Here is a 12,913-nt window from a genome sequence, read left to right on the forward strand (position 1 = left end):
GCACGCTGCTCTCTCAGTACCGTGTAACGGCTGTTATCACGGCCACAGTGAAGCTAAGGGTGTGACCCTGTAAGGATAAGTCGAGGAGTTGTTCCGTTCTTACAGACCTACACTCTAGGGAGATTCCAATCCTGCCCTGTTCTATATAACATTTTTCACACCTGCCAAATTCATCCTGTCATACAGCGGTTTGATATACACTGGGCCTGACACAATACATCAGTGTCCAGAAGTGTGTAAGCACATTCCATTTCTTCCGTCCTATGTCACATTTTTCACACCAGCCTAATTCAGTCTGTCATACAGCGGTGTGATATACATTGGGCCTCACACAATACATCAGTGTCCAGAAGTGTGTAAGGACATTCCATTTCTCCCGTCATTAGATTAGATTAGATTAGATTAGATAAACTTTATTGATCCCGGAGGAAATTACAGTATTACAGCAGCAGAACAAAGATCAAGAACATTACAAGAACAATACACACTTTACAAAATAAGTCTATATGGACAGCAGATGCGGATAGACTGGTACTTGTAACTCACCAATTCCCCCCCATACACTTTGAACTTCATTTAGTCTTGGGATGCTTTACACTTATACATTTGTTAAACATCCCCACAGCTGTCGGAACAAACGATTTTCACATTTTACACAGCAGCCAAATTCAGCCTGTCATACAGCGGTGTGATATACACTGGCCTGACACAATACATCAGTGTCCAGAAGTGTGTATGGACATTCAATTTCTCCCGTCATATATCACATTTTACACACCAGCCAAATTCAGCCTGCCATACAGCGGTGTGATATACACTGGCCTGACACAATACATCAGTGTCCAGAAGTGTGTATGGACATTCAATTTCTCCCGTCATATATCACATTTTACACACCAGCCAAATTCAGCCTGCCATACAGCGGTGTGATATACACTGGCCTGACACAATACATCAGTGCCCAGAAGTGTGTAAGGACATTCCATTTCTCCCTGCCTATATAACATTTTTCACACCAGCCAAATTCAGCCTGTCATACAGCGGTGTGATATACACTGGGCCTGACACAATACATCAGTGTCCAGAAGTGTGTAAGGACATTCCATTTCTCCCGTCCTATATAACATTTTTCACACCTGCCAAATTCATCCTGTCATACAGCGGTGTGATATGCACCGGGCCTGACACAATACATCAGTGTCCAGAAGTATGTAAGGACATTCCATTTCTCGCGTCCTATATATCATTTTTCACACCTGCCAAATTCAGCCTGTCATACAGCGGTGTGATATACACTGGCCTGACACAATACATCAGTGTCCAGAAGTGTGTAAGGACAATCCATTTCTGCCGTCCAATGTCACATTTTTCACACCAGCCAAATTTAGCCTGTCATACAGCGGGTGTGATATACACTGGCCTGACACAATACATCAGTGTCCAGAAGTGTGTAAGGACAATCCATTTCTGCCGTCCTATGTCACATTTTTCACACCAGCCAAATTCAGCCTGTCATACAGCAGTGTGATATACATTGGGCCTCACACAATACATCAGTGTCCAGAAGTGTGTAAGGACAATCCATTTCTGCTATCCTATGTCACATTTTTCACACCAGCCAAATTCAGCCTGTCATACAGCAGTGTGATATACATTGGGCCTCACACAATATATCAGTGTCCAGAAGTGTGTAAGGACAATCCATTTCTCCCGTGATAAATCACATTTTACACACTAGCCAAATTCATCCTGTCATACAGCGGTGTGATATACACTGGCCTGACACAATACATCAGTGTCCAGAAGTGTGTAAGGACATTCAATTTCTCCCGTCATATATCACATTTTACACACCAGCCAAATTCAGCCTGTCATACAGCGGTGTGATATACACTGGCCTGACACAATACATCAGTGTCCAGAAGTGTGTAAGGACATCCATTTCTCCCGTCATATATCACATTTTACACAACAGCCAAATTCAGCCTGTCATACAGCGGTGTGATATACACTGGCCTGACACAATACATCAGTGTCCAGAAGTGGTAGGAGAATTAAATTCTCCCCTGTCCTATATACACCTTGTACCTTGTTTTACAGTTCCATATTGTTGGTGGAATTGTGGGTACATTTTTCAAAAAAATGAGGAAGTGTGGTGTAAGAGGCCGTGTTAGTGGACGGGGGTTGCCTGCTGTTAATGAAGGTGTTGGTGTTGGATCTGCTGGTAGTGGCAAAAGCAAAATAATGAAGGAGGTGTTAAGCCTGCGTCATCGTCTGGCTCAACAAGGCCTCGAAGGCTCACTTTTCTGGGAGTAGGTAAACCGCTTTTAAAGCCGGAGCTTCAGGAACAAGTTTTGGCCTACATTGCTGACTCGGCCTCCAGCTCTATCGCCTCCTCTTCTGAACTTGTAAAAAATAAAAGCACTGAGTCATCTTTGGAGGCTCATGGTCATGAACCACACTTTTCTTTGTGTCCTTCACCTCAACCAAAATTGAAGGATGCGGCAGGCCACACAACAGATTACTCCATGGAGCTGTTTTCACATACCATGCCTGGGTTATCAAGTGAAATGGTGAATTACCCTGGCCAAGATGAGTCTGACATGGAGTGCACTGATGGACAGCCACTGATAGAAGATTCTGCTCGTACATTCACTCAGAGCACGACATTGTCCTCGCAGTGTACTGAGCCAGATTCTGACCCTGATGAAACTCAGGTGGACCTTCCCGCATACTATACCACCGTACACGGTGAAACAGAGGAAGGTGCACATGACATTGAAGTGGAGGTGATGGATGACCCAGTTGTTGACCCAGATTGGCATCCATTGGGGGAAGAGGGTGCCGCTGCCAATAGCTCAGAAGAGGAGGAGGAGCATCCGCAGCAGGCATCGACATCGCAACAGCTGTTATCTGGCAGGCACGGAGCAGTCCAAAAACGGGTTACAAAAAGCCAAAAAGTTGCTGGACTGCTTGGCCAGACGGTCAAAATAGCACAGCGTGCAAGGACTCAAAATGTCTTCCATAGTAGGAAGAGTGCAGTGTGGCACTTTTTTGAACAAAATCCTAATGATCAGGCCAAGGTTATCTGTAAGAAGTGCGCAAAGACCTTTAGCCGAGGGAAAAATCTGAAAAATTCAAATACCAGTTGCATGCTTAGACATTTAACCACTATGCACTTGCAAGCGTGGACGGAACACCAAACCTCAAGTACCACATGTGCAAATGCTCCCAAAGAAGGTAGTCAGCAACGCTACATTGTTTCCCCCACTGTAAGCCCACCGGTTAGCACAGCAGCAAATGTTGAGGTGCCGTTGCAAGGCCAAAGCTGTCAGGGAATCACAATGTTATATCAACGAAAGACTGAATCTAGGCCATCAGAAAGAACACCAACTCCATCACCATCATCAACCCTCTCTCAGTCCGCCCTGTCCACCGCTAGTTCCACCATAGTCATCTCTCAAGTCCAGCTCACCCTGCCAGAGACTATGAGTAGGACAAGAAAGTACTCATCCTCTCATCCGTGTACACTGGGTTTGAATGCCCACATTGCCAAACTAATCTCGTTAGAGATGATGCCCTATCAGTTGGTGGAAAGCGCAGCTTTTCTCGAACTCATGGCCTACGCAGTACCACGCTATGAACTACCCAGTCGCCACTTCTTTTCTCGCAAAGCCATCCCAGCCTTCCACCTTCATGTGAAGGACCGCATTGTCCATGCACTCAAGCAATCAGTGAGTGGAAAGGTGCACCTCACAACTGATGTATGGTCCAGTAGGCATGGCCAGGGCCATTACGTGTCCATCACTGCGCACTGAGTTAATGTGGTGGATGCAGGGTCCACAGGGGACAGCGGTGGTGGGACTGTGCTGCCTAGCGAAGATTATGTCATAATAGCTTGCCATGACAATGATAATGTAATAATAGGTTGCCATGGTGATGATGATGTCATAATAGCTTGCAATGGCGATGATGATGTCATAATGGTTGCAATTGTGACTATGATGTCTTAATAGGCTGCCATGGTGATGATGATGTCATAATATGTTGCCATGGCGATGATGATGTCATAATGGTTGCCATGGTGACTATGATGTCATAATAGGTTGCCATGGAAAATATTAAGTCATAATAGGTTGCCATGGTGGTGATGATGACATAATAGGCTGCCATGGCGAAGATGATGGCATAATAGGTTGCCATGGTGACGATGATGTCATAATAGGTTGCCATGGCGATGATGATGACATAATAGTTTGCCATGGCGACGATGATGTTATAACAGGTTGCCATGTCGATGTTGTCATGATAGGTTGCCATGGTGAAGATGACGTCATAATAGGTTACCATGGAGATGATGTCATAATAGATTGCCATGGCGATGATGATGTCATAATAGGCTGCCATGTTGATGATGATGTCATAATAGGTTGCCATGGTGAATATGACGTCATAATAGGTTACCATGGCGATGATGTCATAATAGGTTGCCATGGCGATGATAATGTCATAATAGGTTGCAATGGTGATGATGATGTCATAATAGGCTGCCATGACGAAGGTAATGTGATAATGGGTTGTCATGGCGATAATGATATAATAGGTTGCCATGGCGATGATTTTGTCATAATAGCTTGCCATGGCGAAGATGATGTCTTAATAGGTTGCCATGGTGGTGATGTCATAATAGGTTGCCAATGTGACGATGATGTCATAATTGGTTGCCAAGCCGATGTCATAATAGGTTGCCATGGCAAAGATAATGTCATAATAGGTTGCTAAGGCAAAGATTATGTTGTAATAGGTTGCCATGGTGATGATGATGACATAATAGGTTGCCATGGTGATGATGATGTCATAATAGGTTGCTATGGCGATGATTATGTCTTAATAGGTTGCCATGGCGATGACGATGTCATAAAAGGTTGCCATGATGATGATGATGCCATAATAGGTTGCCATGGCGTTGATGTCATAGTAGGTTGCCATGACGACGATTATGACATAATAGATAACCATGGCGATGATGTCATCATAGGTAGCCGTGGTGATGATGATGTCATAATAGGTTGCCATGGCGATGATGATGTCATCATGATTGCCATGATGACTATCATGTAATAATAGGTTGCCATGGATATGATGATGACACGATTGGTTGCCATGGTGAAGGTAATGTCATAATAGGTTGCCATGGCAACACTGATATCATATAGGTTGCCATGGCGATGATGATGGCATAATAGGTTGCTATGGCGATGATGGCATAATAGGTTGCTATGATGATGAACATGACATAATAGGTTGCCATGGCGAAGATGATGTCATAATGGGTTGCCATGGCGATGGTGATGTCATAATAAGCTGCCATGGTGAAGTTGATGACATAATAGGTTCCCATGGCATTGATATCATAATAGGTTGCCATGGCGAAGTTGATGTCATAAAAGTTTGCCATGGCAAAGATGTCATAATAGGTTGCCATGGCGATGATGATGTCATAATTGGTTGCCATGGCGATGGTGATGTCATAATAGGCTGCCATGGTGACGATGATGACATAATAGGTTGACATGGCGAAGATTATGTCATAATAGGTTGCCATAGTGACGATGATGTTGTAGTAAGTTGACATGGTGACTATGAGGTCAATAGGTTGCCATAGCAGTGATGATGTCATAATAGGTTGGCCATGGCGATGATGATGTCATAATGGTTGCCATGGTGACTATGATGTGATAATACATTGCCATGGCGATGATGATGTCATGATAGGTTGCCATTGCGAAGATTACATCATAAAAGGTTGCCATGGCAATGACGATGTCATAATAGGTTTCCATGGAGATGATAATGACACAAAAGGTTGCCATGGCGAAAATGATGTCATAATAGGTTGCCATGGTGACGATGATATCATAATAGGTTGCCATGGCGAAGATGTTGTCATAAGAGGTTGCCATGGCGATCATGTCATAATAGGTTGCCATGACGATGAACATGACATAATAGGTTGCCATGGCGAAGACGATGTCATAATGGATTGCCATGGCGAAGATTACATCATAATAGGTTGCCATGGCAATGACGATGTCATAATAGGTTGCCATGAAGATGATGATGACACAAAAGGTTGCCATGGCGAAAATGATGTCATAATAGGTTGCCATGGTGACGATGATATCATAATAGGTTGCCATGGCGATGATGATGTCATAATAGGTTGCCATGGCGATGAAGATGTCATAATAGGTTGCCATGGCGATGATGTCATAATAGGTTGCCATGACGATGAACATGACATAATACGTTCCCATGGCATTGAAGTCATAATAGGTTGCCATGGCGAAGTTGATATAAAATGTTGGCATGGCGATGATGTCATAATAGGTTGCCATGCCGATGATGATGTCATAATTGGTTGCCATGGCGATGATGTCATAATAGGTTGCCTTGGTGATGATGTCATAATAGGTTGCCATGGTGATGATGATGTCATAATAGGTTGCCATTGCGAAGAATTTGTCATAATAGGTTGCCATGGCGAAGATTATGTCATAATAGCTTGCCATGGCAACGATAATGACATAATAGGTTGCCATGGTGATGATGATGTCATAATAGCTTGCAATGGCGATGATGATGTCATAATGGTTGCAATTGTGACTATGATGTCTTAATAGGCTGCCATGGCGATGATGATATCATAATATATTGCCATGGCGATGATGATGTCATAAAGGTTGCCATGGTGACTATGATGTCATAATAGGTTGCCATGGAAAATATTATGTCATAATAGGTTGCCATGGCGATGATGTCATAATAGGTTGCCATGGTGATGATGATGACATAATAGGTTGACATGGCGAAGAAGATGGCATAATAGGTTGCCATGGTGACGATGATGTCATAAAAGTTTTCAATGGCGATGATGACATAATAGGTTGACATGATGATGAACATGATATAATAGGTTGCCATGGTGATGATGATGTCATAATGGTTGCCATGGTGACTATGATGTCATTATAGGTTGCCATGGCGATGATGATGTCATGATAGGTTGCCATGGCGAAGATTACATCATAATAGGTTGCCATGGCAACGACGATGTCATAATAGGTTGCCATGGAGATGATGATGACACAATGGGTTGCCATGACGAAGATGATGTCATAATAGGTTGCCATGACGATGAACATGACATAATAGGTTGCCATGGTGAAGGCGATGTCATAATGGTTGCCATGATGAAGATTACATCATAATAGGTTGCCATGGCAACGACGATGTCATAATAGGTTGCCATGGAGATGACGATGACACAAAAGGTTGCCATGGCGAAAATGATGTCATAATAGGTTGCCATGGTGACAATGATATCATAATAGGTTGCCATGGCGATGATGATGTCACAATAGATTGCCATGTTGATGATGTCATAATAGGTTGCCATGACGATGAACATGACATAATAGGTTCCCATGGCGTTGATGTCATAATAGGTTGCCATGGCGAAGTTGATATAAAATGTTGCCATGGCGATGATGTCATAATAGGTTGCCATGGCGATGATGATGTCATAATTGGTTGCCATGGCGATCATGTCATAATAGGTTGCCTTGGTGATGATGTCATAATAGGATGATATGGCGATGATGATGATGTCATAATAGGTTGCCATGGCGAAGATTTTGTCATAATAAGTTGCCATGGCGAAGATTATGTCATAATAGCTTGCCATGGCAACGATAATGTCATAATAGGTTGCCATGGTGATGATGATGTCATAATAGCTTGCAATGGCGATGATGATGTCATAATGGTTGCAATTGTGGCTATCATGGTTTAATAGGCTGCCATGGCAATGATGATATCATAATATGTTGCCATGGCGATGATGATGTCATAAGGGTTGCCATGGTGACTATGATGTCATAATAGGTTGCCATGGAAAATATTATGTCATAATAGGTTGCCATGGCGATGATGTCATAATAGGTTGCCATGGCGAAGGTGATGGCATAATAGGTTGCCATGGTGACGATGATGTCATAATAGGTTGCCATGGCGATGATGATGTCATAATAGGTTGCCATGGCGATGAAGATGTCATAATAGGTTGCCATGGCGATGATGTCATAATAGGTTGCCATGACGATGAACATGACATAATAGGTTCCCATGGCGTTGATGTCATAATAGGTTGCCATGGCGAAGTTGATATAAAATGTTGGCATGGCGATGATGTCATAATAGGTTGCCATGGCGATGATGATGTCATAATTGGTTGCCATGGCGATGATGTCATAATAGGTTGCCTTGGTGATGATGTCATAATAGATTGCCATGGCGATGATGATGTCATAATAGGTTGCCATTGGGAAGAATTTGTCATAATAGGTTGCCATGGCGAAGATTATGTCATAATAGCTTGCCATGGCAACGATAATGTCATAATAGGTTGCCATGGTGATGATGATGTCATAATAGCTTGCAATGGCGATGATGTCATAATGGTTGCAATTGTGGCTATGATGGCTTAATAGGCTGCCATGGACATGATGATATCATAATATGTTGCCATGGCGATGATGATGTCATAATGGTTGCCATGGTGACTATGATGTCATAATAGGTTGCCATGGAAAATATTATGTCATAATAGGTTGCCATGGCGATGATGTCATAATAGGTTGCCATGGCGAAGATGATGGCATAATAGGTTGCCATGGTGACGATGATGTCATAATAGGTTTCCATGGCAATGATGACATAATAGGTTGCCATGACGATGAACATGACATAATAGGTTGCCATGGCGAAGAAGATGTCATATTGGGTTGCCATGGCGATGGTGATGTCATAATAGGTTGCCATGGTGACGATGATGACATAATAGGTTGACATGGCGAAGATTATGTCATAATAGGTTGCCATAGTGACGATGATGTTGTAGTAAGTTGACATGGTGACTATGAGGTCAATAGGTTGCCATAGCAGTGATGATGTCATAATAGGTTGGCCATGGCGATGATGATGTCATAATGGTTGCCATGGTGACTATGATGTGATAATACATTGCCATGGCGATGATGATGTCATGATAGGTTGCCATTGCGAAGATTACATCATAAAAGGTTGCCATGGCAATGACGATGTCATAATAGGTTTCCATGGAGATGATAATGACACAAAAGGTTGCCATGGCGAAAATGATGTCATAATAGGTTGCCATGGTGACGATGATATCATAATAGGTTGCCATGGCGAAGATGTTGTCATAAGAGGTTGCCATGGCGATCATGTCATAATAGGTTGCCATGACGATGAACATGACATAATAGGTTGCCATGGCGAAGACGATGTCATAATGGGTTGCCATGGCGAAGATTACATCATAATAGGTTGCCATGGCAATGACGATGTCATAATAGGTTGCCATGAAGATGATGATGACACAAAAGGTTGCCATGGCGAAAATGATGTCATAATAGGTTGCCATGGTGACGATGATATCATAATAGGTTGCCATGGCGATGATGATGTCATAATAGGTTGCCATGGCGATGAAGATGTCATAATAGGTTGCCATGGCGATGATGTCATAATAGGTTGCCATGACGATGAACATGACATAATACGTTCCCATGGCATTGATGTCATAATAGGTTGCCATGGCGAAGTTGATATAAAATGTTGGCATGGCGATGATGTCATAATAGGTTGCCATGCCGATGATGATGTCATAATTGGTTGCCATGGCGATGATGTCATAATAGGTTGCCTTGGTGATGATGTCATAATAGGTTGCCATGGTGATGATGATGTCATAATAGGTTGCCATTGCGAAGAATTTGTCATAATAGGTTGCCATGGCGAAGATTATGTCATAATAGCTTGCCATGGCAACGATAATGACATAATAGGTTGCCATGGTGATGATGATGTCATAATAGCTTGCAATGGCGATGATGATGTCATAATGGTTGCAATTGTGACTATGATGTCTTAATAGGCTGCCATGGCGATGATGATATCATAATATATTGCCATGGCGATGATGATGTCATAAAGGTTGCCATGGTGACTATGATGTCATAATAGGTTGCCATGGAAAATATTATGTCATAATAGGTTGCCATGGCGATGATGTCATAATAGGTTGCCATGGTGATGATGATGACATAATAGGTTGACATGGCGAAGAAGATGGCATAATAGGTTGCCATGGTGACGATGATGTCATAAAAGTTTTCAATGGCGATGATGACATAATAGGTTGACATGATGATGAACATGATATAATAGGTTGCCATGGTGATGATGATGTCATAATGGTTGCCATGGTGACTATGATGTCATTATAGGTTGCCATGGCGATGATGATGTCATGATAGGTTGCCATGGCGAAGATTACATCATAATAGGTTGCCATGGCAACGACGATGTCATAATAGGTTGCCATGGAGATGATGATGACACAATGGGTTGCCATGACGAAGATGATGTCATAATAGGTTGCCATGACGATGAACATGACATAATAGGTTGCCATGGTGAAGGCGATGTCATAATGGTTGCCATGATGAAGATTACATCATAATAGGTTGCCATGGCAACGACGATGTCATAATAGGTTGCCATGGAGATGACGATGACACAAAAGGTTGCCATGGCGAAAATGATGTCATAATAGGTTGCCATGGTGAAAATGATATCATAATAGGTTGCCATGGCGATGATGATGTCACAATAGATTGCCATGTTGATGATGTCATAATAGGTTGCCATGACGATGAACATGACATAATAGGTTCCCATGGCGTTGATGTCATAATAGGTTGCCATGGCGAAGTTGATATAAAATGTTGCCATGGCGATGATGTCATAATAGGTTGCCATGGCGATGATGATGTCATAATTGGTTGCCATGGCGATCATGTCATAATAGGTTGCCTTGGTGATGATGTCATAATAGGATGATATGGCGATGATGATGTCATAATAGGTTGCCATGGCGAAGATTTTGTCATAATAAGTTGCCATGGCGAAGATTATGTCATAATAGCTTGCCATGGCAACGATAATGTCATAATAGGTTGCCATGGTGATGATGATGTCATAATAGCTTGCAATGGCGATGATGATGTCATAATGGTTGCAATTGTGGCTATCATGGTTTAATAGGCTGCCATGGCAATGATGATATCATAATATGTTGCCATGGCGATGATGATGTCATAAGGGTTGCCATGGTGACTATGATGTCATAATAGGTTGCCATGGAAAATATTATGTCATAATAGGTTGCCATGGCGATGATGTCATAATAGGTTGCCATGGCGAAGGTGATGGCATAATAGGTTGCCATGGTGACGATGATGTCATAATAGGTTGCCATGGCGATGATGATGTCATAATAGGTTGCCATGGCGATGAAGATGTCATAATAGGTTGCCATGGCGATGATGTCATAATAGGTTGCCATGACGATGAACATGACATAATAGGTTCCCATGGCGTTGATGTCATAATAGGTTGCCATGGCGAAGTTGATATAAAATGTTGGCATGGCGATGATGTCATAATAGGTTGCCATGGCAATGATGATGTCATAATTGGTTGCCATGGCGATGATGTCATAATAGGTTGCCTTGGTGATGATGTCATAATAGGTTGCCATGGCGATGATGATGTCATAATAGGTTGCCATTGGGAAGAATTTGTCATAATAGGTTGCCATGGCGAAGATTATGTCATAATAGCTTTCCATGGCAACGATAATGTCATAATAGGTTGCCATGGTGATGATGATGTCATAATAGCTTGCAATGGCGATGATGTCATAATGGTTGCAATTGTGGCTATGATGGCTTAATAGGCTGCCATGGACATGATGATATCATAATATGTTGCCATGGCGATGATGATGTCATAATGGTTGCCATGGTGACTATGATGTCATAATAGGTTGCCATGGAAAATATTATGTCATAATAGGTTGCCATGGCGATGATGTCATAATAGGTTGCCATGGCGAAGATGATGGCATAATAGGTTGCCATGGTGACGATGATGTCATAATAGGTTTCCATGGCAATGATGACATAATAGGTTGCCATGACGATGAACATGACATAATAGGTTGCCATGGCGAAGAAGATGTCATATTGGGTTGCCATGGCGATGGTGATGTCATAATAGGTTGCCATGGTGACGATGATGACATAATAGGTTCCCATGGCTTTGATGTCATAATAGGTTGCCATGGCGAAGTTGATGTCATTAATGGTTGCCATGGTGATGATGTCATAATAGGTTGCCATGGCGATGATGATGTCATAATTGCTTGCCATGGAGATGGTGATGTCATAATAGGCTGCCATGGTGACGATGAAGACATAATAGGTTGACATGGCAAAGATGATGTCATAATAGGTTGCCATAGTGACGATGATGTTGTAATAAGTTGACATGGTTACTATGATGTCAATAGGTTGCCATAGCAGTGATGATGTCATAATAGGTTGGCCATGGCAATGATGATGTCATAATGGTTGCCATGGTGACTATGATGTCATAATAGGTTGCCATGGTGATGATGATGTCATGATAGGTTGCCATGGCGAAGATTACATCATAATAGGTTGCCATGGCAACGACAATGTCATAATAGGTTGCCATGGAGATGATGATGACACAATAGGTTGCCATGACGAAGATGATGTCATAATAGGTTGCCATGGCGATGATGTCATAATAGGTTGCCATGACGATGAACATGACATAATAGGTTGCCATGGCGAAGACGATGTCATTATGCGTTGCCATGGCTAAGATTATATCATAATAGGTTGCCATGTAGATGATGATGACACAAAAGGTTGCCATGGCGAAAATGATGTCA

This window comes from Dendrobates tinctorius, unplaced genomic scaffold (genome assembly GCF_039654945.1).
Source record: "Dendrobates tinctorius isolate UK_male_01 unplaced genomic scaffold, ASM3965494v1 ptg000034l, whole genome shotgun sequence".
In the NCBI taxonomy this organism is placed as follows: domain Eukaryota; kingdom Metazoa; phylum Chordata; class Amphibia; order Anura; family Dendrobatidae; genus Dendrobates; species Dendrobates tinctorius.